General features: G+C 38.1%; 1 protein-coding gene across 7 annotated transcripts in view; it reads left to right on the plus strand.

Annotated features, from left to right (window-relative positions):
- TFDP2 (transcription factor Dp-2) overlaps nt 1-12,250 on the plus strand; it is a 171,148-nt gene that overhangs the window by 26,581 nt on the left and 132,317 nt on the right. The window lies entirely within an intron of this gene.

Genomic DNA, 12,250 nt, shown 5'->3' on the forward strand with positions numbered 1-12,250 from the left:
CTGATTAAAGAATAATAAGAAAGAATGTCTGTTATTACCACTCACCACTATTATTTAACATTGTACTGCAGAAATCAGCTAGTGCAATCAGAGAAAAGAATGATAGAAGTATATAAAGTGGCTGAAGAGGTAAAGTAATCATTACTTACAGATGATCTGACTGTTTACAGAGAAGCCCCAAGAGAATCAACTGGAAAGCTCTTTCAAACAAGTGATATGGCAGATTACAAAATGCATACTCAGAAATTCACAGCTTTCTTTTTTTTTTTTTTTGTGGTACGCGGGCCTCTCACTGTTGTGGCCTCTCCCGTTGCGGAGCACAGGCTCAGTGGCCATGGCTCACGGGCACAGCCGCTCTGCGGCATGTGGGATCTTCCCGGACCGGGGCACGAACCCATGTCCCCTGCATCGGCAGGCGGACTCTCAACCACTGCGCCACCAGGGAAGCCCCTCAGCTTTTTTAAAAATGGGAAAACGAGAGTGTTTTGTATTACTTGTATGTGCTTAAAAGAAATCTGGGGCAGATACAGTAGAAACAAAGTACTTTGACTGTCCATGCAGGGGTATAAATGGGGCAGATGGGAAATAGGCAGATGGGCCAACAGCATCAGGAGAATAACATTTCGCTGTACACCTTTTTGTACTTTCTGGCTATCTTCTTTTAAAAAATTAATTTATTTTTAAACCAGTGTTAAATAAATCAAATTAAAAATATGTGATAGCTCTAAGTTGATAGAGGGCTCATATAAATAAGACAAATGTTCTTTTTCTAAAAAAATTTATTTATTTATTTCTTTGGCTGTGCTGGGTCTTAGTGGCGTCATGCGGGATCTTTGTTGTCGCATGCAGGCTCTCTAGTTGCGGGATGTAGGCTCTTAGTTGTGGTGTGCGAGATCTAGTTCCCTGACCAGGGGTTGAAGCTGGGCCCCCTGCATTGGGAGTGTGGAGTCTTAACCGCTGGACCTCCAGGGAAGTCCCAAGACAAATGTTCTTACCCTCTGCCATTTTTCTAGAAGTCTCTTTCAATTAATTAATTAATTAATTTTTTATTAATTTTTATTGGAGTAGAGTTGATTCACAATGTTGTGTTAGTTTTTTTAATTAACTTTTATTGAAGTATACAGAAGTTGATTTTAGATCATTTTAAACTATATAATAGTTTATATTCTTCGCCATTTATATACAATACAAACTTTCTTAAATTACTTTAAAATTAAAACTGCTTGGAACTCATCTTTTTATGATATCATGGAACATGTATGTAGTAACTTTATTGCAAATTTTGGTTGTATATGACCTTGTGCAAGTTATTTAAGCTGACTCAGTTTTCCCTCCTGTAAAATGGAGGTAATAACTATTCTGTAGGTTATTTTGGGTAATTATATAGTAAGTAGCTCTTGTGATGATGCTGGATATAAAATTGTTTCCATTTGGATATAGATGAAGTATTTATATAAGAACAGTGCTGTTTTTTTTGTTGTTGTTGTTTTGTTTTTGCAGTACGTGGGCCTCTCACTGTTGTGGCCTCTTCCGTTGTGGAGCACAGGCTCTGGACGTGCAGGCTCAGCAGCCATGGCTCACGGGCCCAGCCGCTCTGCGGCATGTGGGATCTTCCCGGACCGGGGCACGAACCCATGTCCCCTGCATCGGCAGGCGGACTCTCAACCACTGCGCCACCAGGGAAGCCCGAACAGTGCTGTTTTAAATGAGGATTAGAAACTCTACTGTTTTCTTCACTGATTGCTTCCTTTTTTTTTAAGCTTTTTTAAAAATTAATTTTATTGGAGTATAGTTGCTTTACAATGTTGTGTTAGTTTTTACTGTACAGCAAAGTGAATCAGTTATACATATACGTATGCCCAATCTTTTAGATTTCCTTCCCATTTAGGTCACTACAGAGCATTGAGTAGAGTTCCCTGTGCTGTACAGTAGGTTCTCATTACTTACCTATTTTATATAATCAGTTGCTTCCTTTTGATTGCCTCCATTTTTCTTTTCTTCTTGGACCCTTAGGTGAATTGAACATTTTACACTTGCATAGTTTTTTGTACAATACTTTGTCTGTAAATTATATTAATACCCAAATGATGTTTTAAAAACTCATCTAGTCTGTTGTGATGTATCAAGTAGGGATAAATCTTAACATTTGTATTACTTATCTAGAGCTACATTTATCTGGAAACAAGACTTTGCTAAAGAGCATATGGACAACAGGTGATCTAATCCATGCATTGTGCATAAATTGATTAATGGTTTAAATTTTGGCTTGTACCACTTGATAAAAGAAGCTTTCTATTAGGTTCTTGGCAGGATCTTGAAATGTGATTTTTTTCTAAATTTGGGTAACTTCTTCTGATGTTGCTTGTTTGGTCAGGGCAGAAATAAGTTTTCTCTCTTAACTTTTGTTTTCTGTAATTAAGAACAAATAATAAATGTTTTGATCTATGAAAATGTTTTAAACAATAATATTCCTTAGGTTTTATTGTGAAAGCTTGTATAAGACCATGTCATTAATGTGGTTTTGCCAGGGAATGAGGGAGGATTTTTTTTGTTTTTTTTTTTCCTGCGGTGCCACATGGTCTGCGGGATCTTAGTTCCCCAACCAGGGATTGAACCCGGGCCACGGCAGTGAAAGTGCAGAGTCCTAATCACTGGACCACCAGGGAACTCCCGGGGGAAATTCTGTTTCAGTGAATTTACTTGGTAAAATATAATATGTCTAGTTTTCCTTAGTATTAAGCTGCCAGTTGTCAATTACTTTGTCAATGTACTCACCTATAGCAGTGCCTAACCCATTTGCTCCCTGAAAATCAAGATAAGCAAATTTACCAAGAATTTTATGTTAAATAAAATCAAGTGAAAAAAGGCCTGTGTACTTGCGTTACTGACAAGTGCATAGGTTTTATGAAAGCTAATTTGAGAGCTGGGGACTTTTTTTTTTTTTTGGCTTATTTCTGAGCTTTGAGTTTTGTTCTAATGGGATAAGGTGTTTGTTAGATAAATGAATTGTAGATGATGAATATACACTTAACCTAGTATAGTCAGGAAGTGAGTGAATATTTCAGTTACCAAAGAATTACAGAATATTATAGGTGATATTACCAGTTTTTCAAGAATTAGAATGCACGTAATTTGTACTTAATCTTTGGTGAATGTAATTTAGTATCTCTGGTTCAGATGTTCGGCTCTTAAAAATCTTTCCAAGGCTTCCCCCTAATTTAATTAAAAAGACAAGAAAAAAGCAATGTCCTGCATGATTGGGCCTCCAACCTTCTCTCTCAGTCTTTCCTCGTCTTGCCCTTTGTTTTCAGGTACATAGATCTTCCTTCAGCTACTGGAACTTGCCATATGTTTTTCTTCCTCTGAGCATTCCCCTGTCATGTTTGCACCCTCTGGCTGTGAGGTCCCCCTCTCTCTTTGCCAGTGGTTTACTCTGTTTGTCTGTTGAGCTCAGCTCAAACTTCACTTCCTCAGAGGAATCTTCTTTAAAACCACCAGAGTTCCAGACCCTTGTTGTACGTGCTTCCTTTGCATCTTTTTTTTTGCCTCTGTAGTAGCACTTATAGTAATTGTAATTACATAGCTAATTGGGAAACATTGTTGAATGCCTACCTTCAGAGTTAAAATGTAGGCTCCATGAAAGCAGGGACCGTCTCGTTGTTTCTCGAAGTATCTTTAATGCTCAGCCTACTGTTTGACAAGCAGCAGGCAGTCAATCAGTATTTACTGAATAAGTGAACCAATAAGTAGTGCTCAGACAACATTATTCGTAATTTCCCTGCACATATGTAGAAGACTCTGTTAAAAGTTGTTACAGATTGCTTGTAGTATTAACCAGTTTTTATCATTGTGTAGCATCCTAGGTGAAAGCTTATGTAAACCTGGACACATTTTTTTTCAATTAAAATAGGTGAACAATGAACGTAAAAGCAATTATCTTTTTCTTTTTTAAGTGTAAGATGTTGATGGTTTCTTAGAAGGGGCAGCTTGTAAATTTTAACTCTTGGGACTTCCCTGGTGGTCCAGTGGGTAAGACTCTACGCTCCCAATGCAGGGGGCCCGGCTTCAGTCCCTGGTCAGGGAATTAGATCCCGCATGCCTGCCACAATAAAGAGTTCTCATGTTGCAACTAAGAAGTCCGCATGCCTCAACTAAGAGTGCGTGCTGCAACTAAGAAGTCTGCATGGCGCAACTAAGAAGTCCGCATGCTGCAATTAAAGACTCAGGTGCCACAACGAAGATCCCGTGTGCTGCAACTAAGACCTGGGGCAGCCAAAAAAAAAAGAAAAGTTAACTTTTGCCTACTGTTCTTTTCACCTTAAACATCAGTGAAATTAAATATACCCTATTAGAAAATTTTTCCCATTTTTTGAAATTAATGAACACAGATACAATGCTGGCTCCAAAACACTTTTTGTTCATGACAGGAAAGTGACACACACATTCTGCTATGTAGCTTAGTGGCATTTCGGATGTGTGAATGTGTTCAATGTTTATATGTTTTCTCATTTTCTGCTACCAAGTCATATTAAATGAGATTATCATATATTATTAAAGCATGAAAATAAATAAAATATTGAGTACATAATTAATTTAATGAATATTTCTTAAAAAGCAAACAAAAAACAAATATTTCTTGAGTTCCAACCATGTGCCAGACACTGGGTATATAATAAGTGAACAAAATGGATAGGGTTGGGAATTTCTTGGAGGTCCAGTGGTTAGGACCTCCAGGGAATTAGGAGTGCTTTCACTCCGAGGACCTGGGCTCTATCCCAGGTCAGGGAGCTAAGATCCTGCAAGGCGTGCAGTGCAGCCAAAAAACAAACAAACAAAATAGATAGGGTCCCTGCCCTCGTGGGATTTACTCTTCAGTTGTAGAGATGGGCCACAATCTGATAATCACACAAATAAATAATGACAACCAGATGTGTACTATGAAAGGAGAAGGTAGGAGAGCATTAACTGGAGACTCCTGACCTAGTCTGGGTAGTGGGAGAAGGACAGTTTTCCCTGAGAAAGTGACATTTGAGAAGAGATCTGAAGGAAGGAGCGTTAACTGCTGGGGAAAGTTCCAGGCAGAGAGAACAGAATGTGCAGAGGCCCTGAGGCAGGAGAGCCTGTCTTTGAAGAACGGAGGGGAAGGCCAGTGGACCTAGATGAGAGAAGGATATGGGAAAGTGTTTCAACACAGAGCTGGCAGGGTGGTCAGAGAGCAGATCAAACACTGAGGATTGAGTCACTAAAATGTGATTACTGTCGCCAGTGTAGAAATGTAGGAAATCTAAATGTCCATCAGTAGGTGACTAGTGACATAAGTTATGGTGTAACAATGTAAAGGAATATACTATATTGCTGTAAAAAAATGAGGAAGTTTACTACCTACCCAGAAAAATAAACGTAAATTTAATACTGAAATTTAAATAAAGAACCTTTAAAAAGGGGAAAAACCTGACCCAATGATATATGATTTGTACTATATGAAAATAATTCTTTTGGTATAGTAAGTTATCCTTTTATATATGGATTTATTGTAATAGTAATTATGTATTTTGTTTTATTTTGAGGATATATTTATTGTATTTCAAGGCAAATATATTTTACAAATTAGCATAGTAGTTAAGAACATGTCTGCTGGTCTAAGATCCTGACTTCATATTCTGGCATTGCCATTTACGCAGTTGATTAACTGGGCAAATTACTTCAACTCTCTAAAGCTCAGTTTTGCCATGTGTAAGATGCGAACAGTAATAACATTTACCTGATAGAGTTGTGATATGAATTGAATGAGATTATATAGGTGAAGCACTTAGATGTGCTCATCACCTAGGAAAAAGTTACATACTGTCACTTTTTATGAAAATATCTTCTCATTAATACCATTTATCAAAAGTTAGAGTGCAGAAAGAGAATACTGAAGAAAGTTATATCAAAAATTTATGGTAGGGCTTCCCTGATGGCGCAGTGGCTGGGAGTCCGCCTGCCGATGCAGGGGACGCGGGTTCGTGCCCCGGTCCGGGAGGATCCCGCATGCCTCAGAGCAGCTGGGCCCGTGAGCCATGGCCGCTGGGCCTGCGTGTCTGGAGCCTGTGCTCCGCAACGGGAGAGGCCACAGCAGTGAGAGGCCCACGTACCGCAAGAAAAAAAAAAAAATTTATGGTAGTTGCCTCTCAGAGGCGGGATTATGGCTGCTATTTGTTATCTGTTTTATTGTTGTGTATATTTTCCAAACTTTGAAACGTGAGCATGTATTTAAAATTACTATTGCCTTCCATTGAAATATGCTGGCTTTGCTGAAATTTAATTTTTAGTAACATCTTTTTCAGCAGTGTGAGAAAGTCTACAAACCCCGATTCAAGTGATGTTAGTTCTGTAAATGTATTCATAATTATTTTTGCTTTCATCCTTATATTTTGATTAACGTTGTACCAATTTAAAAGGCTTTGTGCCCACAGCTGCTAAGTTGTGATTGGAAAGGAAAGGGGCTTGCATTTTGAGACCATCTGTGGGAGTTGAATTGTCTGAGTCTGACAAGAGATCATGGCAGATGGTGAGGTCACTAAGATTGACTTTTTGAGCTTGACATAATGTGTTCATGAAGCTGGAAGAAGAAATCTGACTTAATTTTTTACCCAACAGCAGAGCATGGTGACAGGAAGAGTACAATTGTTGAGTCTGGATGAAACATAAGGCATCAGTGCACATGACTGGTTTATCTTTGAGAATCACCAATACTGCCAAAGATGGTAGTTTCTTGAAACATTCAGTGCTGCATTTATTTACTTTCTAGGCCCTTGATTTAAGTCATATACTGCAAATGAAGACAGTGTAAAAGAAAGATAAAAGCTTTAAAAATACTTAGAAATGTATATTTTTAATTAAAAGGTTATAGGCTATCACTCAAAGCCTGTACAGCATACTTCTTCATTTTTAATTGAATGAAGATGTCTGTTGCAATCCCATTTCTTTTTATAACATTTATCTTAATGTAATTTTATATCATTTAAATTACACTTGAAGGTTTATGCTTCCTGTTTCTGTCATCTACTAGGACGTCTCCAGTACCTGGATTCGTGTTTTGCCCATAGTGGGTATTCAGTAAATGCTGGATAGATAGATAAATTAATGAAGGAAGTTATTGCCGACTCTTGTTAATTTTAGATGAGTTTTTCTTAACCACAGTTAAACACTTGTTTTTTCTCCTTTAAACTTGGATTTAAATGTAATAGCATTGTAAACTTGGATTTAAATGTAATAGCATTTTACCACATTTAAATGTATTTATCACTTCAACTACATGTGAATTAAGTATTACTTATTTTGGAGGAAGAAACCTTAATTTGTCATGAGTCAGTGAACCACTTTTTTCTTTAACATTGATTACCTTTTGCTAGGCAGTGTCCTAATTATTTTCCAAGTCTTGACTCATTTAATTAAGTAGATGTACTAATACTATTTTGTAGATGAAGAGATTGAGGCACAGAGATATTAATGTAAATGTGCTCAAAATATTCATGTACTTTGGCTCTATTTCGAACTTTTATCATTTAGGTAACATTTAGAGGTTGCAGTTTATGCTTATCTTTGGTGAGAAGATGCAAAGGGAATACTAAACAAAATTGTGTTTTGTCTTATTAAGCTCAGTTAATGTGGCTACAAAGTATTTTTATTGGTTGCCTCCTGTTACAGTGTGTTGAAATAGTAACACCCTGTTAATTTCTTCTTGTTTGCATGAGTAACAGTGTCACTCAACAACCTGGCCCTTAGGAAATATAATCCCATACTGAACACTGAGTATAATAAGGAAGCAGATGCATGGAAACAAGGAGCACTAGCCATTACAAGCATACTCTGGAAACGAAGAAATGGGGAGGGGGGAAAACGGCATTTACTAGCTGAATCTAGTAGCCCAGCCCGGTGATGGTCTGCTTATATTTCATTGGCTAGAATTATGTCATGGTCAGCCCATCTGAGGGGGAGACAGAATGTAGTAGTTTCAGTTGGGCATATTACTACCTTCAGCTTCTCCTAAGGAAGAGGAGGAAAATGATACTGGGTAGGCAACAGGATCTGCCTTAGGTAGATACAGCAGGTTTCTAAAATTTAGCAAGTACTTTGGGTAGAAAAGAGTCTATTTTGTTGTTGTTATAACTATATTTCAATAGGTCATAAGACCATCTAAAAAATATTTAAAACTGATTTTTTTTGGCTGTTTGGAGTGTTCAGTTTTTATGTATTTATAAATTGGAGGACATTTGTTACATTGCCTTGGGTGATACAGTTGCTTTTCACTTTGACACAATGTATCTAACTTACTCCTAATGAAACAGCACAACTCAGATGGGACTTGAGTCCCAGATTGGGACTTGAACCCACAAGTTGAGACTCAAACCCAGCCAAAACCCAGACTGGGACTTGAACCCACTGTCTTTTAATTGAGATCACACATCTTGTCTCAGGATGTAATGAAGCGCAGGTTCTTTATGTCTCGTCACAGAAAGAATTTAGTGAGAGGCAAAGTGATAGGTAAGAAGTGGATTTATTTAGAGAGATACACATTCCGAAAACTGAATGTGGTCCGTCTGAAAAGGTGAGAATGGTCCTGGGGAAAACACACTCCACAGACAGAGTGTGGGCCATCTCAGAAGGCAAGAGGCCCCAAAATATGGAGTGGTTAGGTTTTATGGGCTGAGTAATTTCATAGCCTAACGAGTGGGAGGATTATTCCACCTCTCTAGGAGAAGGGATGGAGATTTCCAGGAATTGGGCCACTACTGTCCACTTCTTGGCCTTTTATGGTTGGCCTCGGAACTGTCATGGCGCCTGTGGGTGTGTCGCTTAGCATATGCTAATGTATTACAGTGGGCCTGTAATGAGGCTCAAGGTCTCCTGGAAGTCGATCTTCTGCCCTCTTGGACCTAATTGGTTCTAACCTGTTTTATGTCGTAACCTCAAGGGCTATGTCATTCTTTCAAAGGTTGTGCCCTGCCCCCTTCTCTCCTGTTTCACTAATATAACCCTGAAAAACTCTGTATACCTATTTTTCAAATGAGGACACTGAAGCTCAAAGAGGTTAAGTCACTTGTTCAAGGTCACACAGCTAATAAGTGTCAGAGCTCAGACTGAGCCTAAGTTAAAAAAAGAAAAATCATGCTCTTTTCACTCTGCTACACTGCTGCTTATTATATGTCTACTTCAAGCAGGACACTTAGAACCAGTTGTTCTTTTAATTTTTTTTCCTATTTCATTAATTCTTTTTTTTAAAAATTAATTTATTTATGGCTGTGTTGGGTCTTCATTGCTGTGCACAGGCTTTCTCTAGTTGCGGTGAGCGGGGGCTACTCTTCTTTGCGGTGCGCGGGCTTCTAATTGCGGTGGCTTCTCTTGTTGCGGAGCATGGCTCTAGGCACGTGGGCTTCAGTAGTTGTGGCACGTGGCTCAGTAGTTGTGGCTCGCGGGCTCTGGAGCGCAGGCTCAGTAGTTGGGGTGCACAGGCATAGTTGCTCCTCGGCATGTGGGATCTTCCCGGACCAGGAATCGAACCCGTGTCCCCTGCATTGGCAGGCAGATTCTTAACCACTGCACCATCAGGGAAGCCCCCTATTTCATTAATTCTTACTCTTCTGTTTCTTTTCTTCTTTCTTTGAGTTCCCACTGATCTTTTAAAAAGCTTTTAAGTTGATTACTTAATGAATGAAGAGAAGTGTAAATTTACTTCTAAGTACTATTTCAGCTGCACTTTACCTTTTTTTATTATTGTTTTCATTGTCATTCAGTTCTAAACATTTTACATTTCCTTCTCTAATTCATGGATTGTTTTAGCCATGCTATAGTTTTATTTTCTAAATATACAACTTTAGAAAAAAATGACTCCTAATTTAATTTCATTGTGGTCAGAGACCATAATCTGTATAATATTGTCTCTGAAATTTGTTGCTACTCCGTTGGTGATTTTGTATGTGGACAAATTTTGTAAGTCTGTGCTTAAAGAGATGTTTCATATCTGTTAGCTACAGAGTTTTATGTAGATATATTAAACTTGCTTAAAATATTAATCTTCAAAATGCAATACTTACATTTTAGCCTTAAATTCCTTAGTGTGAATATGTCAGGTAGTTTGGTGAATGGGATGTCATGAACTTGTGCTTTATTATTTACGTCATATTTGTAACACTGAAGAAGACATAACAAATAACTGATAAATGTGAAGCAGTTCCATTGTGGGAACTTGATTTTCATATTAGGTCATGACAGACGTGAACAGATCTGCAGCTACAGTGGGAAAGCAAAAATCACAGTCGTAGTTCAGGTCTTGCTTGGGTTTTTAAATATATGTTTTCTTTATCATTGAAAAATTACATTGCTTTACTGAAAAGTAAAACCATCTCCCCACCCCCCCAACCCCCAACAGTTTGACTTGTAGATTCAAATTCTAGCAGAGAAGGCGGACATATGGAGCCTCCATTTCTTTAAGCCCCTATTATTTATGGCCTTTTTGAAGTGAAATTTTATTTTATCCTTCCCCTTGAATGTCTTATAAAAGTTTTAATTTGGAAATTTTTTTTTTTTTTTTTTTTTTTTTTTTTGCGGTACGCGGGCCTCTCACTGTTGTGGCCTCTCCCGTTGCAGAGCACAGGCTCCGGACATGCAGGCTCAGCGGCCATGGCTCACGGGCCCAGCCGCTACGCGGCATGTGGGATCTTCCCGGACCGGGGCACGAACCCGCGTCCCCTGCATCGGCAGGCGGACTCGCTACCAGTGCGCCACCACGGAAGCCCAATTTTGAAATAATTTTAAAATAAAAGTGGCAGAAATAGGGCAGAGACCTCCTGAGTACCCTTCACCCAGATTCACCAATTGTCAACATTTTGCCACATATGCTTTATCACTCCCACTTTCTCCATATATAGAGATTATATTTTTTTTTCATCATTTGAAAGTAAGTAGCTCCTATCATACCCTTTCACTACTAAATATTTTGGTATATTTTTTCTAAGAATGAGGACATTTACTTAAAAAAAAGAGCACAATCCTCTGATCAAAAGCAAGAAATGAAACAATACAGTTATCTAGCCTGTGGACCATGTTTTGATTTCTCCAATTGCCCTTGGTCTTCATAGCAATTATTTTTTGTGGTTCAGAATCCAGTCCGGGATCATGCATTAAATTTAATTTTCATATGACTTTAGTCTTTTAAAATCTGGACTGTTTCTTTAAGCCTCCTTTGTCTTTCATGATTCTAATTTTTTTTAAGAGCTCGGGCCATTATTTCATAGAATGTCTCTCAATTTGAATTTCTCAGTTGCTGCCTCATGATTAGATTTAGATTATACGTTTTGGGAAATACCTCAGAAGGGATACTGTATCCATTGCAGTGCACTTGAGGAGATGCATGATGTTGGTTTGTCTCATTGTTGGTTGTCATTTGGTAGCTTTGATCACCTTGGATGAAGTGGTATGTGCCAGGTTTCTGCACTGTAAAATTGGAATTAAGAGGTATTTTGTAGGGAAATATTTCAAGACTATGTAAATATCCTTTTGCTCACCAACTTTCATCTACTAGTTTTAGCATCTTTTGGTGATTCTTGCCCAATCCATTAATATCACAGTGTTTACAAATCGGTAGTTTTCTAACTGCTTCATTTCTTTATACATATTAGTTGGCATTGTATTGCAGAGAGGAGCTTTCCCTTCCTCCTCGTTATCTGTTTCTATCAGTATGGACTCCTGGATTATTATTTAATGGGTTTAGAATCTGTTCTAGTCTGTTGCTATCAGTATATACTTAGGTGCTTAATTGCCCCTTTAAACTGGCTTAAGTTGTCCCTTTAAGTTGTAGACCCTTTAAGCTGGCTCCTGTATACTTTTCATAGGTCTCCATCATGTTTGCGAGCCCATACTTACTTTAGGTACAACACAATGTTCTAGGTTTATCTTATACATTACCTGCCCAGTGCTGGGAGTGGCTGTTTCTCCAAGAAGCCCTGGTGTTGCTTTCAGTGGATTATCTAAAACAGCACGGTATAATATTTCAAAGCCCAGTCTTTGTCACTTCTTAGCTGAGTTGATTTGGTCAAATTATTTAACATCTCTAAATCTCAATTTTTATCTGGAAAATGACAGTTAGAATGGTACCTATCTCACAGTGTTGTTGTGAGGGTTAATTTAGATAATTTAAAGAAGAATGCATGCCACATAGTAAATATGACATAAATGTTGCTTATTATTATTATTACATTATTATTCCCTT

Source organism: Tursiops truncatus, chromosome 4, assembly GCF_011762595.2.
Source record: "Tursiops truncatus isolate mTurTru1 chromosome 4, mTurTru1.mat.Y, whole genome shotgun sequence".
NCBI lineage: Eukaryota > Metazoa > Chordata > Mammalia > Artiodactyla > Delphinidae > Tursiops > Tursiops truncatus.